At 36.5% G+C, this 19745-nt stretch overlaps 1 long non-coding RNA gene across 1 annotated transcript; it reads right to left on the reverse strand.

The window, feature by feature from the left end:
- Positions 1–2245: 2245 nt before the first annotated feature.
- Positions 2246–5408, reverse strand: LOC130683831 (uncharacterized). The gene is made up of 3 exons (XR_008997831.1): positions 5326–5408; positions 2363–2415; positions 2246–2261 (listed from the first exon to the last, which is right to left on the reverse strand). It is a non-coding gene; the product is annotated as an uncharacterized LOC130683831 (long non-coding RNA).
- Between the last annotated feature and the right edge of the window lie 14337 nt (positions 5409–19745).

Below are 19745 nucleotides of genomic sequence, written 5' to 3' on the forward strand. Positions count from 1 at the left end.
TTCTGCTGTGATCTTTATTTCCTTTATTAACTTTGGAATTTTTCTTTTTCTAATTCTTTTAGATGTAGGGTTACACTGAGTTTTTTTATTTCCTCTTTGTTTGTGGACCCTTTGAGTGCTTAGTAGTATGTGGTCATAAAAGATGCTTGGTATGTTTTCAGCCTTCATAAATTAAGACTTGTGGACTAACATGTGATCTGTCTAAGAATGTTCTGAATCTGTCTATTAGGTCCACTTGATTGCCCTATGTATTTAGGTACACTTCTGTTAGGTACAGGTATTTACAATTGTTGTATCTTCTAGCTGGATTGAGACCTTAATTATTATACAACATCCTTCTACAACTTTTTTTTCTTTTCATTTCTGTTTGCATGGAATAACTTTGTCCATCCCTTCAGTTTCAGTCTGTGTCTTTTGGTCTGAAGTGAGTCTCTAGTAGGCAGCATATAGATGGGTCTTGTTTTTTTATCCATTCAGACACACTGTGTATTTTTATTGGTGCATTTAGTCCACTTAAAGTAATTGTTAATAGGTATGTACATATTGCTGTTGTGGTAAACATTTTCTGGTTGTTTTTCTCTTACCTGAACTATTCTTCCCTGGCTTACTCTCATCGTCTTTGATAACTTTATTGTTATAGTTGAATTGCTTCTTTTTCTATGTATCATGTTTTTGGTTTGTGGTTATCTTGGGGTTTGTATATGACAAACAGTCTATGATAGGTTGTTAGTCACTTAAGTTCTAAGTCCCCTTCTCATGTTTATGATGTCATCTTTTACACTATTTTATTTAGCAATTCCTTTCATGAATTTTTTGAATAATTGATTTTACTACTTTTATTTTTTGTCTCATACTAGCTTTATAGTGATTGGTCTACCACTTTTGTATCTGTTTTTTTCTCTATACCAGAGAAATTTTTTCAAAATTTTCTCACTTCTAGTTAGAGCCTTTTCTTTTCCTCTTAAAGAGGTCCTTTTAACATTTCTTATAAGTCTAGTGGTGGTGAACTCCTTTAAACTATATTTGTTCTTTATCTGTTCTTCAATTCTGCCTGATAACCTTGCTGGGTAGAGTACTGGCTGTAGGTCTTTATCTTTACACGCTTTGGGTATAACCTGCCCCTCCCTTCTGGCTTGTAGTTTCTGCTGTGTGGTCCTTTTAACATATCATTGAATTTGGTTTGCTACCAAATTTTTGTTGATAATTTGTTGAGGATTTTTGCATTTAATTTTCTGGATTTATAGTGTCTTTGGTGTTTTGAGGCAATTTACATTTAACAATAATTAAAATGTTGGGGAGTGAGAGATTTGGAAGAGTGTATCATGACCAATCTCTATGACTGTTAAAAAAAATTCACTTCATCAGTAACACATGTACTTTATAGTAAATGCATGGAAGAAAAGATATACCACTAAACAATATATTTTAAAGAGAAGAATGATTTGGTATATTAATATCTGATAAAGCAGACTTCAAAGAGAATTATGATAAGGACATTATATGATGATAAACAGAGCAGTTCCCCTGAAAGACAAAGTAGTCCTAAATGTTTGTATGCCAAGTAACAGTCTGAAATTTCATGGATGAAAATCAAATAGAGCTGAAGAGATATAGGCATGTATAATTGGGGGTTTCAACAACCTTTATCTCAACAACTAATAGAAATACCAGGCAGAAAACTAACAAGGATGGAAAAGATCTGAATAAGAAAATCATCTGACAGGTTATAATAGATATACTGAAAAAAAACATAAAACAGAATTTTAAAAACTATTAGATATATAGTTGACCTTTGAACAACACAAGGGTTAGGAGCAACAGCCTCCCAATGCAGTTGAAAATTGCAAAATTTGGCTCTGCAAAACCTTAACTACTTACAGCCTTACTAATAATAATCTATTAATAAAAAAATCCTAAGGAAAATACATTCATAGCTTTACTGTATTTTTGATACTGTGTATTTGCATCCTTTGTTTACATGATGAATCATATTGCTTTATATGCTGTAGATGCTATGTGTATTACTAACACCAGACAACAAAAACAAAGATAATGGGAAAGAATACTTGTTTACAGGTAAAGTAATACATATACTAATAACAAAGAAGCAACAATGATTGCTTTAAGGTAGTCTAGCCTATAAAAGTATAATGAGTCCTAAAATTTTTATGGTATACAACTTTATTTGTATTCATAATACAGTATTATAAACGTTAGATTTTTTTTTAACCACTTGTCTGTGATAGGCTGATATACTGTTTCTTCAATTAGGAGAGAGAGAGGCATACATACTGTAATGTAACTCTTTGAAAGCAAAGTTGTAAAACAGAAAAGTAACAATTTTATATTGACTATCACCTACCTGTACCTTTGAAAGGATAGGGTCTCCATAAGTCTTGCACACAATGTTCTACACTGTAAATGACAACAAAGAAGTCTTACACAGTTCTTGCCATACAGTTATTCACACGACATACATAACAGATATATCATCAATTGTATGGCATAATGAATATTTGCTCTTCTTTAAGTGGAAGGGGTTCCTTGTCACCTTCACAGTGAGTAGGCTGAGAAGGAAGAAGGGGGATTGCTGTCTCAGGACTGGCAGAGGTAGAGGGTGGTGGAAGGGGAGGCAGGCACACTCAGTGTAATTTTATAGAAATACATCATAATTTCTGCCTGACTTTTTTCCTTAATCATTTATCTAAAAATGTTTCAGTGTGGTACTGATACTTCTACCATTCTCTTTAATTTCAGTGCCCACATCAAAGAAGGGTCTGTGTCATAGAAGAAGTGGTAGGATTAAAAAATCAGAAATCTTCTGTGAGGACTGTCCAATGTCAGTTTGTTTTCTGGCACATGTTTGGAAGCACTCCATCAAGTCATCTTCTGTTAATTCTGTTAGTATTTGTTTCACATATACTGGGGCTCCTATATTGGGTGCATATATATTTAGAATGGTTATATCATCTTGTTGGACTGAGCCCGTTATCATTATGTAGTGTCCTTCTTTATCTCTTGTTACTTTCTTTGTTTTGAAGTCTATTTTGTCTGATATTAGTACTGCAACCCCTGCTTTCTTCTCACTGTTGTTTGCTTGAAATATATTTTTCCATCCCTTGACTTTAATCTGTACATGTCTTTTGGTTTGAGGTGAGTTTCTTGTAAGCAGCATTTAGATGGGTCTTGCTTTTTTATCCATTCTATTACTCTGTGTCTTTTGATTGGTGCATTCAGCCCATTAACATTTAGAGTGACTATTGAAAGATATGTACTTATTGCCATTGCAGGTTTTAAATTCGTGGTTAACAAAGGTTCAAGGTTAGCCTCTTTAGTATATTACTGTCTAACTTAGCTCGCTTATTGAGCTGTTATATACACTGTCTGGAGATTCTTTTCTTCTCTCCCTTATTATTCCACCTCCTCGATTCTTCATATGTTGGGTGTTTTGTGCTGTGCTCTTTTTAGGCGTGCTCCCCTCTAGAGCAGTCCCTATAAGATGTTCTGTAGAGGTGGTTTGTGGGAAGCAAATTCCCTCAGCTTTTGTTTATCTGGGAATTGTTTAATCCCACCATCATATTTGAATGATAGTCGTGCTGGATACAGTATCCTTGGTTCAAGGCCCTTCTGTTTCATTGCATTAAATATATCATGCCATTCTCTTCTGGCCTGTAAGTTTTCTGTCGAGAAGTCTGATGTTAGCCTGATGGGTTTTCCTTTATAGGTGAACTTTTTCTCTCTAGCTGCCTTTAAAACTCTTTCTTTGTCCTTGATCTTTGCCATTTTAATTATTATGTGTCTTGGTGTTGTCCTCCTTGGTCCTTTCTGTTGGTGGTTCTGTGTATTTCTGTGGTCTGTTCGATTATTTCCTCCCCCATTTTGGGGAAGTTTTCAGCAATTATTTCTTCTAAGATACTTTCCATCTCTTTTCCTCTCTCTTCTTCTTCTGTATCCCCTATAATATGGATATTGTTCCTTTTGGATTGGTCACACAGTTCTCTTAATATTGTTTCATTCCTGTAGATCCTTTTATCTCACTCTATGTCAGCTTCTATGCGTTCCTGTTCTCTGGTTTCAATTCCATCAATGGCCTTTTGCATCCTATCCATTCTGCTTATAAACCTTTCCAGAGTTTGTTTCATTTCTGTAATCTCCTTTCTGGCATCTGTGATCTCCCTCCGGACTTCATCCCATTTCTCTTGCGTATTTCTCTGCATCTCTGTCAGCTTTTTTATGGTTCTTATTTTGAATTCTTTTTCAGGAAGACTGCTTAGGTCTGTCTCCTTCTCTGGTGTTGTCTCTGTGATCTTTGTCTGCCTGTAGCTTTGCCTTTTCATGGTGATAGGAATAGTTTGCAGAGCTGGGACGAGTGACGGCTGGAAGAACTTCCCTTCTTGTTGGTTTGTGGCCCTCCTCTCCTGGGAGAACAGCGACCTCTAGTGGCTTGTGCTGGGCAGCTGCGCGCAGACAGGGTTTCTGCTTCCTGCTGGGCTGCTATGGAGTTTATCTCCGCTGTTGCTGTGGGCGTGGCCTGTCTCGGGCAGCTGCTCCAAAGTGGTGCAGTCGCGTTGGAGGGGGGGGCAGCTGGGAGGCTTTTTATCTCTGTAAGGGGCCTCCCTGCTCCCTGCAGCCCAGGGGTTATCGTGCCCAGAGATCCTCGTATTCCCTACCTCTGGATTAAGTGTCCCGCCCTGCCCCTTTAAGACTTTCAAAAATCACCCGCCAAAACAAAAGAGAAAAAGGAAAAAGGAAATTTTTAAATTAAAAAAAAAAGGTGGCCGCTCGTTTTTATTTATTCTCCGGCACCAGCCTCAGACATCTGCTCACCGGTCTTGCTGCCCTGTTTCCCTAGTATTGTGGTCCCTATCCCTTTAAGACTTCCAAAAAGCACTAGCCAAAACAAAACAGAAAAAAAAAAAAGGGTCACTCGCTTTTCTGGTGTCCTCTGGCGCCAGGCCTCCGGTGCCCGCTCACTGTTCTTGCTGCCCTGTTTCCCTAGTATTGGGGTCCCTATCCCTTTAAGATTTCCAAAATGTGCTCACCAAAACAAAACAGCAAAAAAAAAAAAAAAAAAAATGGTCGCTCGCTTTTCTTATATCCTCCAGCGCCCGGCCTCCGGTGCACACTCACTGTTCTTGCTGCCCTGTTTCCCTAGTATGCAGGGCTCCCTGTGCACGCACTGTGTCTGCACTCTGGCCCGGATGGCTGGGGCTGGGTGTTCGGCAGTCCTGGGCTCCTTCTCCCTCCTGCTCTGCCTATTCTTCTCCTGCCCGGAGTTGGGGGGATGGGCACTCGGCTCCCGCCAGGCAGGGGCTTGTATCTTACCCCCTTCGCGAGGCGCTGGGTTCTCTCAGATTCGGATGTGATCTGGATATTGTCCTGTGTCCTCTGGTCTTTTTTCTAGGAAGAGTTGTCTTTGTTATATTTTCATAGTTATATGTGGTTTGGGGAGGAGATTTCCACTGCTCTACTCACGCCGCCATCTTCCGATCTCTCTCACCACAGCTATTTAAAAGATACAAGGAAATATTTGAACAACTCCTTAAAAAACACAAAGGGTCTGAGTCAACTAAAGTAGAAAAATTTGAAAAGCCTTTAAACCACCAAAGAAATAGAATTTACAATTTAAAATTCCACTTATCCAAAAAAAAAAAATCTTTCAGCCCAGGATATTCAAAGAAAATTTAAAGAAAAACCAATAACAATTTTATGCAATTCTTCCACAATATAAAAGATGAAGGAATACATCATTCTTACTCACGAGGACAACACCTACTACCGAAACCATGCAACCACAGTACTAAAAAAAAAAAAAAAAAAGCTGTAAAATACTCAAATATAAAAACAAAATATCAAAAAGAATTCAATATATAAACCAATTGTGTACCTTGACAAAGTAGGATTTATTCCAGATATGCAAAGCTGTTAGAACATTTTTGTGTCAAAATAACCTGCCATATCAACAAGCTACTGAAGGAAATATATGATTATATCATGTGATAGAAAACATTCCTTGACATAATCCAATATCCATTAATGATTTTAAAAAGTCATAAAATGAGGAATAGAAGAAAACATTCTCCACTTGATTCAGGAACCCTACAGTTAGTGTGATATACTTAATAGTGTTAGAATGAATGATTTTGCACTAAAATCAGGAAAATGTCAAGGACAAGTGATTTCATCACTTATTCAAAGACATATAGATTGGAAAGGAAAACATCAAAATATATCTATATGCAGAATACATGATTTTCTCCATAACAGAATCCAGAAAATTTCAGGAAATTTGCAGGATAATGATCAACAAACAAAAATCAATCATATTTCTATATACTAGCAATGAACATACATCAATAAAAATTAAAAACACCATTTACAATCATTTTAAAGAACACGTAATACTTAGGCATACACTTAAAATACACATAGTACTTAAGTACTGATAACTACAAAATGCTGATAAACCAATACATGAACATATGGAAAGAAACGTATCCATGGATTGGAAAAGCCTACATTGTAAAAATGTCATTTTTCACTAAATTTATCATAATGTTTAATGAAATTCCTATCAAAATATTACTAAGAATTTTGTGTTGGCACAGGATCTGGGATAGCTAAATCTATCATGACAATAATAGAGTGGAAAAAATATCTAATTTCAGAGTTGTCAATATAGTTACAATAATCATGGATGTTTGGTATTGGTAGAGAAAAAGCCAAAGATCAGTGAAACAATAAAACAGTCCTAGAAATAGACCCACACAACTATGCTCAACATATTTTTCAGAAACACATGCTGGCAAAAGAAGGACAACCTTTTCGATTGGTGCAATAAGACATTCACAGGCGAAAAAAAAAACAAAACACGTTTTATCTAAATCTTCAATCTTCTGGAAAATGAACAGACTTATATGTAAATATAAAACTATAAAATTCATACAAAAAAGTTAATCTTTGAGATTCAGGCCGAGCTCCAGTGTTTTCAGAGTTAACATCAAAAGCACTATATAAACACTAATAAATTTCACTTAAGAGTGTCTTATAGTTTTCAGGGTATAGGTCTTTCACTTCCTTGGTTAGGTTTATTCCTAGGTATTTTATTCTTTTTGATGCTATTCTGAATGGAATTGTCTTCATGATTTCTCTATTAGTTTATTGTTAGTGTATAGGAAAGCCACAGATTTCTGTGTGTTCATTTTGTATCCTGCAACTTTGCTGAATTCTGATATTAGGTCTAGTAGCTTCGGAGTGGAGTCTTCAGGGTTTTTTATGTACAATATCATGTCATCTGCAAATAGTGACAGTTTAACTTCTTCTTTACCAATCTGGATTCCTTGTATTTCTTTGTTTTGTCTAATTGCCATGGCTAGGACCTCCAGTATTATGTAAAATAACAGTGGGGAGAGTGGGCATCCCTGTCTTGTTCCCGATTGCAGAGGAAAAGCTTTCAGCTTCTCGCTGTTCAGTATGATGTTGGCTGTGGGTTTTTCATATATGGCCTGTATTATGTTAAGGTACTTTCCCTCTATACCCATTTTGTTGAGGGTTTTTAATCAAGAATGGATGTTGAATTTTGTCGAATGTTTTTCAGCATCTATGGAGATTGTCATGTGGTTTTTGTCTTTCTTTATGTTGATGTGGTGGATGATGTTGATGGATTTTCGAATGATGTACCATCCTTGCATCCCTGGGATGAATCCCACTTGGTCGTGGTGTATGATCCTTTTGATGTATTTTTGAATTCGGTTTGCTAATATTTTGTTGAGTATTTTTGCATCTACATTCATCAGGGATATTGGTCTGTAGTTTTCTTTTTTGGTGGGGCCTTTGCCTGGTTTTGTTATTAGGGTGATGTTGGCTTCATAGAATGAGTTTGGAAGTATTCCCTCCTCTTTGATTTTTTGGAAAACTTTAAGGAGAATGGGTATTATGTCTTCTCTGTATGTCTGATAAAATTCCGAGGTAAATCCGTGTGGCCCAGGAGTTTTGTACTTTGGTAGTACTTTGATTACCGCTTCGATTTCGTTGTTGGTAATTGTCTGTTTAGATTTTCTGTTTCTTCCTTGGTCAGTCTTGGAAGGTTGTATTTTTCTAGGAAGTTGTCCATTTCTCCTTGGTTTCCCAGCTTGTTAGCATATAGGTTTTCATAGTAATCTCAAATAATTTATTGTATTTCTGTGGGGTCAGTCGTGATTTTTCCTTTCTCGTTTCTGATTCGGTTGATGTGTGTTGACTCTCTTTTTCTCTTAATAAGTCTGGCTAGAGGCTTATCTATTTTGTTAATTTTCTCAGAGAACCAGCTCTTGGTTTCATTGATTTCTGCTATTGTTTTATTCTTCTCAATTTTATTTATTTATTCTCTGATCTTCATTATGTCCCTCCTTCTGCTGCCCCTAGGCCTCATTTGTTCTTCTTTTTCCAATTTCGATAATTGTGACATTAGACCATTCATTTGGGATTTTTCTTCCTTCCTTAAATATGTCTGGATTGCTATATATTTTCCTATTAAGCCTGCTTTTGCTGTATCCCACAGTAGTTGGGGCTTTGTGTTGTTGTTGTCATTTGTTTCCATATATTGCTGGATCTCCATTTTAATTTGGTCATTGATCCATTGAGTATTTAGGACCATGTTGTTAAGCCTCCATGTGTTTTTGAGCCTTTTTGCTTTCTTTGTACAATTTATTTCAAGTTTTATGCTTTTGTGGCATAAAACTAACCAACTTTGAAAAATTGGTTGGTAGGATTTCAATCTTTTGCAATTTACTGAGGCTCTTTTTGTGGCCTACTATGTGGTCTATTCTGGAGAATGTTCCATGTGCACTTGAGAAGAATGTATATCCTGTTGCATTTGGATGTAGAGTTCTATAAATGTCTATTAGGTCCATCTGCTCTACTGTGTTGTTCAGTGCTTCCATGTCCTTACTTATTTTCTGCCCGGTGGATCTATCCTTTGGGGTGAGTGGTGTGTTGAAGTCTCCTAGAATGAATGCATTGCAGTCTATTTCCCCCTTTAGTTCTGTTAGTATTTGTTTCACATATGCTGGGGCTCCTGTATTGGGTGCATATATATTTAGAATGGTTATATCATCTTGTTGGACTGAGCCCTTTATCATTATGTAGTGTCCTTCTTTATCTCTTGTTACTTTCTTTGTTTTGAAGTCTATTTTGTCTGATATTAGTACTGCAACCCCTGCTTTCTTCTCACTGTTGTTTGCTTGAAATATATTTTTCCATCCCTTGACTTTTAGTCTGTACATGTCTTTTGATTTGAGGTGAGTTTCTTGTAAGCAGCATATAGATGGGTCTTGCTTTTTTATCCATTCTATTACTCTGTGTCTTTTGTTTGGTGCATTCAGCCCATTAACATTTAAGGTGACTATTGAAAGATATGTACTTATTGCCATTGCAGGCTTTAAATTCATGGTTACCAAAGGTTCAATGTTAGCTTCTTTACTATCTTACTGTCAACTTAACTCGCTTATTGAGCTATTATAAACATGGTCTGGTGAGTCTTTATTATTGTCCCTTCTTATTTCTCCTCCTCCCTTCTTCATATATTGGGTGTTTTGTTTTGTGCTCTTTTTAGGTGTGATCCCATCTAGAGCAGTCCCTGTAAGATGCCCTGTAGTGGTGGTTTGTGGGAGGCAAATTCCCTCAACTTTTGATTCTCTGGGAATTGCTTAATCCCTCCTTCATATTTAAATGATAATCGTGCTGGATACAGTGTTCTTGGTTCGAGGCCCTTCTGTTTCATTTCATTAAGTATATCATGCCATCCTCTACTGGCCTGTAAGGTTTCTGTTGAGAAGTCTGATGATAGCCTGATGGGTTTTCCTTTGTAGGTGACCTTTTTTTTCTCTCTGGCTGCCTTTAATACTCTGTCCTTGTCTTTGATCTTTGCCATTTTAATTATTATGTGTCTTGGTGTTGTCCTCCTTGGTTACCTTATCATCGGAGTTCTGTGTACCTCTGTGGTCTGAGAGGACATTTCCTCCCGTAGTTTGGGGAAGTTTTCAGCAATTATTTCTTCAAAGACAATTTCTATCCCTTTTTCTCTCTCTTCTTCTTCTGGTACCCCTATAATGCGGATATTGTTCTGTTTTGATTGGTCACACTGTTCTCTTAAAATTCTTTCATTCCTGGAGATCCTTTTATCTCTCTCTGCATCAGCTTCTCTGCGTTCCTGTTCTATGTTTTCTAGTCCATTAATGGTCTCCTGCATCTTGTCCATTCTGCTTTGAAGTCCTTCCAGAGCTTGTTTTATTTCTGTATTCTCCCTCCTTAGTTCTTGCATAATTCTCTGCAAGTCCATCAGCATGGTTATGACTTTTGTTTTGAATTCTTTTTCAGGAAGACGGGTTAAATCTATCTCCCCAAGTTACTTTTCAGGGGAAGATGTAGCAGATGTTGAAGCTGTCTGGGTTAGTCTTGTCTGGATCAAATTTTTTTGCCTTTTCATGTTGATAGGTGCAGTGGTATGCTATTGACGCATCTGTCAGCTGGGAGAGCCTGGACTTTTTCCAATTACTCCTGACCTTTCTTTACTGGGACAACTGCGACCCCTAATGGCTTCTGTTGGGCAATTGCGTGTAGACTGGGTCTCTCTTTCTTGCCCGGCCGGTATGGAGGAAGCTCCCTTGCTGTGGGCATGGCCTGCCTCTGTGTGCTGCTCTGCTATGGCCGGCCCCAGAGGGGTAATGGAAGGGTGGCTGTTTGGCTATTTACCTCTGTGAGGGGTCTCAGAGCTGTTGCCCAGGAGGTTAATGTGCCTGGAGTTCCCTGGAATTTCCAGCTGCTGGACTGTGACCCGGGATACTTCTGTCCATTTGTGGGGTCCCTGTCCTTTAAGACTTTCAAAAAGCACTCTCTTTTCTTTGTCCCAGGAGCGCCGGCTGCGGTACCCACTCACAGGTCTTACTGTGCTGTTTCCCTAGTATCCAGCACCCCATGCACGCACTGTGTCTGCGCTCTGGTGCGGATGGCTAGGGCTGGGTGTTTAGCAGTCCTGGGCTCCCTCTCTCTCCCCGCTCTGATTCCTCTCCTCCCGCCAGGAGCTGGGGTGAGGGGCCTCGGGTCCCGCTGGGCTGCAGCTTGTATCTTACCCCTTTCACCAGGTGCTGGGTTCTCACAGGTATGGATGTAGTCTGGTTGTTGTCCTGTGTCTTCTGGTCTCTCTTTTAGGGATAGTTGTATTTGTAGTATTTTCAAAAATATATATGTTTTTGGGAGGAGATTCCCACTGTCCTACTCACGCCACCATCTTGGCTCTGCCTCCGATCTCATTATTATTTATTATGACTATGTGGATATAAAATTATCCTAAACTTAAATTTTAATTACAAATTTAATAAAACCCAAAGGTCCCTTCACTCACTGTATCTTTATTTCAAGTGTTCAATAGCCATATGTTGCTAGTAGCTACCATATTGAACTGTGTAGAATGTTTCTATTATGAAAAATTCTATCGTCTGCTAATAGAGTAAGAATGGTTACAGATAATAACTTTACTTAGCCTGTATTCTTGCTAATGGAAAATTCCCCTTAACTGAAGTGTTATGTTACTTGGGTAAAAATTCTTAAAACTTTAAATCTCTTCATTGTAATCTAGGACATATGATTCCTGTACTCTCACAGTAATTTCTACAATATTGACCTTATTTTCTCAACATTTGCTTTACCAGGCATATATTTTCAATTCATTAATCAAACAATTGAACAGTTAACATATTTTCTAAAACACTTCAAATACTACTGATACTCAAATCATGTCAAATAGATACTTAAACTTTATAAGCAATGGGGAAATCCGACATTATTTACATGGATAAAGAATATAATGTATATAGTACTTTAATTTTTTGTGTTGTTTTAAAATTATGTGTCTAAATTATAAAGAAAGTAGTATAATTTTGCATAAAAATATGAAAACTCTGTAAATTTCAAAGACATCAGGTGGGATATCCAAGCCAACTGAATAAATAACAAAATATAATATACTTTCCCCAACTAAAAACAAAAAGTCTAAATGCTTCAAGTATTTTTAGAAATGTTAGTAATTTATAAATAAAACTCAAATAGAACTGAGGAACCTAGAGGTATTTCTAAAAATAAGTAAGTCATTTGAAAGAAAAAGTCCAACATGGATGGCCTACAGGGTATTGTACTCAGTGAACTAAGCCAGATGGAGAACGACAAATATCATATGAGTTCACTTATATGTGGAATTTAAAAACAAAACAAAATGAACAAAACAGCAATAAACTGACAGACACTGAGAAGTGACTGGTGGTTACCATGGGTGAGGTGTTGGGCACTGTGAAATAGGTGAAGGTGAAAAAGAGGCACAAAATCTCACTCATAATATAAATTAGTCACAGGGATGAAAGTACAACATAGAGAATACAGTGAGTTGTGTAACATCTTTCTATCGTGTCAGACAGTAATTACACTAGTTGGGGTGAGCATTTAATAATGTAGATAACTGTCCAGTCACCATGTTATATACTTGAAGCCAATATAGTATTGTATATCAATATATCTCAATAAGAAATATAAAAAAAGATTGTCTCAACTCATGTTTTCAAAACTATAAATTGTACTTTGGCTCCAAATTGCTTCTTACTTCAAGGTAACTTAGTCTGAATATAGTCTGAATAGTTTTCACTCTAAGTTGATTACATTTTGATAATTCATACTGAAAATAAGGAGGTTAGGGATTTTTTTTTTTTGAGAGGGCTTCTCTCATATTGAGGTTAGGGATTTTTTTGAAAAGAAAATACCTTAAACATAAAATACCAATTTCTAGTTTGATCATGGACATCATCTAAATACACGTTTCTCTTAATTTGTAATTCTGGTATCTAGCTTTTGGTTGAAAAGTATTTCTGCCTTTAGGCAGACATCTTTAGTCGTATAGCTAGTAAAGTCAGTGTCATGCTGACATTCCTTTACCTTTGCTTATGGACATGAGTTGCCCAGGAGATGATATTAACATTAAAACAAGCTAAGAGGAAATAATTATGCTGTGGTGTTCAGATTCACCACAATGTTAGAAATGCTTTGAGGCAACATTTATAATCAGGAAAAAAAAATTTTACTTTTACAAAAAATGCCTAAAATATAAAATGTGTAAAAACTAAAGTCTTATTGAAAAAGATATTAATCTCCAGAGGAAATTCAACTGATTAAAAAAAATACCAGCATGTTTATCTTGCAGTTAAGAGACAATTATATACTGGCTCTATTTACCCTAGAACTAGAAAGAAACTTCAAGTGGATAATTTAGACATTTTCCTCAAGGAAGATGAAAAACATCTTAAGTGATATGCTTCATTTTAGTGTTTCTTAGACAACAAAAATCAGAGCATTTATGTATTTCAAAATTTTGTTTTTCTTGAAGAATAAGCCTCTGGCAATATATGTGGAGATTTATTTTCAAGAAAATATAGACTATTTCAAGTATTTTAAATTCACCTTATCTTTGAATGAAAATACATTTACATTTAAGCTAATATGTTTTTGGTTGCATGTGGCAGAAAATTACCCTGGCTCATACAATAAAGAGGGTAAATTAGCATATTTAACTGAAAAAGACCACATGTCAAGGAGAAGGCCTACAAGTGTTCATTCAGTCAAGGCTTCAGCCTTTCTGCAAAGTCCTCAGCCCTGCCCCCAGCTCTCCTTTGCAGGTTCAGTCTTAGTCTGGAAGTAAAATTGTTGCAGCTTTTCACATATATAAAAAATGGCATTTTTATCCATAGAAAAAACTATTTCTTGCAGTGTGCAGCAATAATTTCTCAATAGCAAATCAATCAATCTGACATCTCCCTGAATACTTCTCATATCCCACTGGCCTGAATTGGTCACATAATTATCTTGAAATAATCCATTGTTCACTGTGATGCCATAATTCTGGATTCCTTTAATGAATCACTAGCAAAAGGATGAGCTTGTCCTTAAGAATTAGGCCTCTGGATAAGGGAGGAAACTACTTTTTTAGGACATGGACTATCTGGCCAGAGAGTACATAATGGAATGAAAATTGGAGAATCATTATTGAAGTGGAAAATGGATACTTTGGAGGTAACCAAAATGTCTGTTGTAATTTCAAATCCATTAGTGATACCAGGATAGTTTTTGAAAGATCAACTTCTTGATTTTGTTATCCCAGAGATTTATAGGTTACAATATCTTGATGGGTATTAATATAATAAACAGTATATGCATAACATTTTAGTGAATGTAAACAAAAAATATACAGACTGTTTTAAGCCTGGAAATGATCAAAGGTATTACCTTGAAGACAGCATATTACCACATCAGGAAATATATTGGATTTGAATCTTGGAGCCAGTAAACCTGATTTCTTGTCCAAGATCTGAAGCTAAGTTTTTATCCCCCTCCCCTTCCTGCTGGTGTGTCAGAATTCCTAGCTAGACTCCAAAGTAATACAATAAAGAAGTCTCAGTGTTTTGAACATTCTAAAACCAATTGCGAACAGAGAGAATGAGAAAATAAAATTCCATAACTAAGAAAACTAATAACACGAAAAATGTTAACTACAAGATACATAAAGAAAGGCTGCTAAGTGCATTGCAATTTGGCTAAATTAAGGAAAGTGAGTGAAAGCTGATTATTGTTGACCTTGGGGAAGCTAACAGAGACATGATTTTTATTGAATAGATTGCATTCTCAGGAATAAAATGAAAGATTTGGCATAATGCAAGAATGTTTGAGCTGGCTACAATAGTTTTCCTGAAACTATTTGCTATTGCAAATGACAGTGTATATGGCATTAGAAGATATATGTACATATACATGGCAAAATGGCATTGGGTATGCTGCTTGACGATAACACATATACACTCATTTTCTTCATAAACAACAGCTTTTGGTATGACTGGGAAAGGAGAAAGTATAGAGAGCAATCAGTATTAGAGCAACTATACTCAATTGCTTAAAGATAAGTAAAAGCATATTATTAATACAATCTGGGAGATTTTGTTCCAGTAAGAAAGAGGTTAATACCTAAAGGAGACTGGTAATGAGAGATTTTTTCATAGACAAAATGAATTTAAATTTTCACACAAAATAATTTTAAGAAGTTCAAAGTTGATAATGACTTGCTGGGAAATAGCCACAAGTAAAAACGTTGAATTCTGAATTAAAAAGTTAAGTAGAACAATACAAGAGGGTCTTATTCTATTGCTTTACTGTAGAATATTCTATGAAACTTTATATGTCAAATAATAAAACACTGAACTATGTAAACCAAAAATTGTTCATAAGAAGGAATTTACATCAATAACAAAATGAGAACATGTATGTAGGGTACATATATACAAAGTCAATAAAAACTCAGAATCCAAGTTAAAAAAAAATAGCAATAGTTTGTATCAGGTAGTACTCTATTACATACGACTTGATTTTTAGGTCCACTATTATTATATATATATATATTATACATTGTGATATATATGAATATATTCATATATGCTTAAGCAATATATATTTATATGTGCATATACATATGTGTGTATATGGTGAACATATGAGGCTAAGTGATGTAAAAATAAATCCTACTACTAATAATCCTTAAGTATTTTAAGCTTTGTTTTAATAAAGTTGAAAATGAGGTATAAACAAAATCTTAACTAATTGAAAGTGACAGTGAATAACTGAGTTTATATTAAATTGAAATACCAATGCTGTAATGTTTAATGAGAATGATTAAGTCAACTTACTGCTATTTATGACACTTATAAAATATTAAGAAAACATGTATCTAGGAGAGGATTAAAGATGGCAGCGTGAGAGGAGAAACAGAGGCTTCCTCCTAAAACTGGATACAATTAGAAAATTTAATTGGCGCAACTAATCCTGAGAGAGCAACAGGAAAGAGGACGGGGCCAGACTGCACACACCTGGAGAAAAGAGCAGACCTCAGCGAACAGGATAACTTACCAGAGCTGTGGCTCGGTGGGACCCAAGCCCTTCCCCCACTCCAGATCACCAGTGGGAGGAAGAGAAACTGAGCAGGGAGGGAGTGGAAGGCTTGGGACTGCTGAATACCTAGCTCCGGAGATCTGCTCTGGGAGCACAAATGTACATTTCATGGTGCTATCATCATACTCTTATGATTACAGGGTTGGAAAGCTGGAACAAGTGGAGTTCCTGGGGAGACTGGGATTCCGGCCACTTGTAGAAAGCAGGAATCCATATCCGGCTGCTCTGGGACAAAAACTTATATCTGTGTGCTTGGCCAACTGGTCCAGGCAGTGGAAAAAGGCACAGCAGCTGGGAAGCGGGGAACAGCTCTTTCCTCCCGCCAGGCACCAATACCACTCTCCTGTGACCCCCAACATTGCTTCAGGGGCTGAGTTGCTCTACAATAGAGCTTCTGGACATTAGAGGGCACATATACAAATATGAAACGCCAAAGAAACCTGGTCCAGAGTAAAATTATTAATACAACTCCCGAGAAAGATTTAAACGATATGGACCTTATGACTCTTCCTGAAAGGGAGTTCAAAATAAACATCATCAACATGCTAATGGAGTTACAGAAAGACATCCAAGAACTCAGGAATGAATTCAGATCAGAGATACAATCATTGAAGAACACAATGGAGGGTATTAAAAGCAGGTTGGATATGGTGGAAGAGACAATAAATGAAATAGAAACTAAAGAAGAGGAATACAAAGAAGCTGAGGCACAGAGAGAAAAAGGATCTCTAAGAATGAAAGAATGTTGAGAGAACTGTGTGACCAATCCAAACAGAACAATATTCGCATTATGGGGATACCAGAAGAAGAAGAAGAGAGAGAAAGGGGTAGAAAGCATCTTGGAGGAGGTAGTTGCGGAAAACTTCCCCAGTCTGGGAAGGAAATAGTCTCTCAGGCCATGGAGATCCACAAATCTCCCAACACAAGGGACCCAAGGAAGACAACACCAAGACACATACTAATTAAAATGGAAAAGATCAAGGATAAGGACAGAATGTTAAAAGCAGCCAGAGACAGAAGTAAGATCACATACAAAGGAAAGCCCATCAGGCTAACATCAGACTTCTCAGCAGAAACCTTAAAGGCCAGAACGGAGTGGCATGATATATTTAATGCCATGAAGCAGAAGGGCCTGAAACCAAAATTACTTTATCTGGCAATATTATCATTTAAATTTGAAGGCGGGATTAAACAATTTCCAGATAAGCAAAAGATGAGAAAATTTATCTCCCACAAACCATCTCTACAGTCTATTGTGGAGGGACTGCTATAGATGGAAGTGTTCCTAAGGTTAAATAGCTGTCACCAGAGGTAATAAAACCACAGTAAAGAAAGTAGAACAGCTAATTACTAAGCAAATGCAAAATTAACTATCCCCAAAGTCAATCAAGGAATACACAAAAAGTAAAGAATTTGATACCTAATATAGAAAAAATGGAGGAGGAAGAAAAAGGAGGAGAAATAGAAAAGAACATGTAGATTGTGTTTATAATAGCATACTAAGTGAGGTAAGTTAGACTCTTAGATACTAAGGAAATTAACCTTGAATCTTTGGTAACCATGAATCTAAAGCCTGAAATGGCAATCAGTACAAACCTATAATTAATCACCCTAAATGTAAATGGACTGAACGCACAAACCGAAAGACATAGAGCCACTGAATTGATAAAAAAGCAAGACCCATCTATAGGCTGCTTGCAAGAGACTGACCTGAAACCCAAAGACATGCACAGACTAAAAGTCAAGGGGTGGAAAGTGATATACCATGCAGACAACAGGGAAAAAAAGGAGGTGTTGCAGTACCAGTATCAGACAAAATACACTTCAAAACAAAGAAAGTAACAAGAGATAAAGAAGGACATCACATAATGATAAAGGGGTCAGTCCAACAAGAGGATATAACCATTATAAATATATATGCACCCATCACAGGAGCAACAGCATATGTGAAACAAATGCTAACAGAACTAAAGGAGGAAATAGAATGCAATGCATTCATTTTAGGAGACTTGAACACACCATTCACTGAAAAAGACAGATCCACCAGACAGAAAAGAAGTAAAGACACAGAGGCCCTTAACAACATACTAGAAAAGATGGACTTAATAGACATCTATAGAACTCTACACGCAAAAGTAGCAGGATACACATTCTTCTCAAGTGCACATGGAACATTCTCCAGAATAGACCACATACTAGGCCACAAAAAGGGCCTCAGTAAATTAAAAAAGATTGGAATTCTACCAACCAACTTCTCAGATCACAAAGGTATAAAACTAGAAACAAATTGTACAAAGAAAGCAAAAAGGCCCACAAACACATGGAGGCTTAACAACATGCTCCTAAATAATCAGTGTTTCAATGCCCAAATTAAAATAGAGATCAAGCAATATATGGAAAAAAATGACAACAACACAAAGCCCAAACTTCAGTAGGATGCAGTGAAAGCAGTCTTAAGAGGAAAGTATATAGCAATCCAGGCATATTTAAAGAAGGAAGAACAATCCCAAATGAATAGTCTAACATCACAATTATCGAAATTGGAAAAAGAAGAACAAATGAGGCCTAAAGTCAGCAGAAGGAGGAACATAATAAAGATCCGAGAAGAATTAAACAATAGAAAAATCAATGAAACCTAACCAAAGAAGTGAAAGATATATACCCTGAAAACAATAAGGCATTCTTAAGAGAAATTAAAGAAGACACTAACAAATGGAAACTCATCCCATGCTCTTGGCTAGGAAGAATTAATATCATCAATAAACAAAATAGATAAGCCTCTAGCCAGACTTATTAAGAGAAAAGAGAAACAACACACATCAACAGAATCAAAAACGGGACAGGAAAAATCATGATGGACCCCACAGAAATACAAAGAATTATTAGAAAATACTATGAAAACCTATATGCTAACAAGCTGGAAAACCTAGAATAAATGAACAACTTCCTAGACAAATACAACCTTCCAAGACTGACCAAGGAAGAAACACAAAATCTAAACAAACCAATTACCAGCAATGAAACTGAAGCAGTAATCAAAAAACTATCCAAGAAAAAAATACCCGGGCCAGATGGATTTACCTCGGAAATTTATCAGACATACAGAGAAGATATACTACCCATTCTCCTTAAAGTTTTCCAAGAAATAGAAGAGGAGGGAATACTCCCAAACTCATTCTATGAAGCCAACATCACCCTAATACCAAAACCAGGCCAAGACCCCACAAAAAAAAAAAATTAAAGATCAATATCCCTGATGAACATAGATGCAAAAATACTCAACAAAATATTAACAAACCGAATTCAAAAATATATCAAAAGGATCATACACCATGACCAAGTGGGATTCATCCCAGGGATGCAAGGATGGTGCAACATTTGAAATCCATGAACATCATCCACCACATAAACAAAAAGAAAGACATAAACCACATGATCATCTTTATAGATGGTGAAAAAGCATTTGACAAAATTTGACATCCATTTGTGATAAAAACTCTCAGCAAAATGGGTATACAGGGCAAGTACCTCAACATAATAAAGGCCATACATGATAAACCTGCAGCTAACATCATACTGAACAGTGAGAAGCTGAAAGCTTTTCCTATGAGATTGGGAATAAGACAGGGATGCCCACTCTCCCCACTGTTATTCAACATAGTACTGGAGGTCCTAGCCATGGCAATTAGACAAAACAAAGAAATAAAAGGAATCCAGATTGGTAAAGAAGAAGT

The sequence above is a fragment of the Manis pentadactyla genome, chromosome 5 (assembly GCF_030020395.1).
Source record: "Manis pentadactyla isolate mManPen7 chromosome 5, mManPen7.hap1, whole genome shotgun sequence".
Classification (NCBI taxonomy): domain Eukaryota; kingdom Metazoa; phylum Chordata; class Mammalia; order Pholidota; family Manidae; genus Manis; species Manis pentadactyla.